Raw genomic sequence first — 1,616 nt, 5'->3', positions numbered from 1 at the left:
GCTGCAGTAAATGTGCTTTATCTGTCAATCAGTGGGACCACATGGTGCTTTCAGTCCCTGCTGTAAAGACTGGTGGCAACTGCCTGAATTTTGGCTGTGGGAAATGCTGTGTTTGTCTGAAGAACACCGAAATACCACACCCGGAACATCAGGGCACTCTACTGGTGCTGCTGAAAAATCAGGAAAGCCTAATGCCCACTAATATAAATGGAAGGAGATTCTCACTTATCATCTGCTAAATTTGGTGGAGTATCAGTGGCTCCTGTTTGTGTTTATCACAAGGACATAAATCACAGGCTGCAGCCTGTTATAGTACAGGCTGGCTTTGGGACTGTAGATTGGCTTAATTAAGACTTTCCCGAGAGAAAAAGCAGTTATTTAAGGTAAGTTGCCAAGCAGCTACTGTGCTCTGCCTACACCTGGTTATACTTTTAGTACTATTATATATGTACAAAGCAGAAAGGGAAAGAAGGTAGGCAGCTTTAGAGAGGTTACTGCCGCTGTGTGCTGGCAGCAGGATGCCATTTATAAACAATGTTATCTTCACGTTGCAGCACAGCAACCCAAAGCACAGAGGGAAAAGGCAAGTGTGACTGGCAGCTGTAGCTAGGGCAACACAAGATATGGTGACAAGACACAGGCAACTGTTGCTGGTTAAATGTTATTCCTGTGTGTTGGACACAAAACTGACACTAATTTCTGACTTTATTTTTTCAGTGTTGTCCATGCAAAAAGAATTGGACAACAATATCATAAAATTATTATTCTCATTTAGGATGAAGAAGCGACAGGATGAAATCAAAGACAACACCCAGAATTGAAATTTTCCATAATGTGAACGAGCAGGAAATGGGAAAGGAAGGTTTTTATAAAGCAATTATACAATAACAAGCTAAATTCAGCTGATGAAAAAGAAGTCTTTATAGGAAAATTAATGAAACGCCTGTGCTTAAATGAAAATGGGATAGAGGACTGGAGCTGAAAGGAGTGATTTTTTAGATTAAGGGCAAACCTTGATGCTGTAAATAGGGTTTATTTCTTCAGTATAGTAACTTAAAAATTGCCTCAAATGTAATGGCATGTGCACAGTTACCCCATGCCTCACTGCCTGCTCTGGTTTGAAGTCAGGACAATATTTCCACCTGCCAGATTTGCATGTTAATGCCTTCAGTGTACTGTTCAATTGCAACAACAAGATGTCCAAATCTTTACTGTTTTATCACACAGTTGTAGGAACACCAAGAAAAACTGGTACAAAAGTGAGTCTGAAAAACCCTTCAGTTTCTCTCTGAGAAACATATTAGGCCTTGGATGACTAATGAAACACCACTATACCTGAGCTGCCTCCTTGATGGCTTGATGCCAGGTCTAGGAGCAAGCCAAAGTTTGAATTCTCACAAGTCAACAACAGAAAGGAGAAAAGGGTTAGTGGGAAAAAAAAAGGTGATGCAAGGAAAATGAAAAAAACCCAAACCAGTGTGATTGTCTAGATCTACTTTCTTTTCTTTCTTCTATGATTCATTCTATGATTCTGTGAAAGACCATTTTTTCTCTTTCTTCCAGAGAAATGTTGTTAGAGGAAGTAAGTCCACCTCCGCAGCCATCCCTTTGCCCAA

Source organism: Corvus brachyrhynchos, unplaced genomic scaffold (genome assembly GCF_000691975.1).
Source record: "Corvus brachyrhynchos isolate BGI_N302 unplaced genomic scaffold, ASM69197v1 scaffold60, whole genome shotgun sequence".
NCBI lineage: Eukaryota > Metazoa > Chordata > Aves > Passeriformes > Corvidae > Corvus > Corvus brachyrhynchos.
This window is presented reverse-complemented; position numbering follows the sequence as displayed.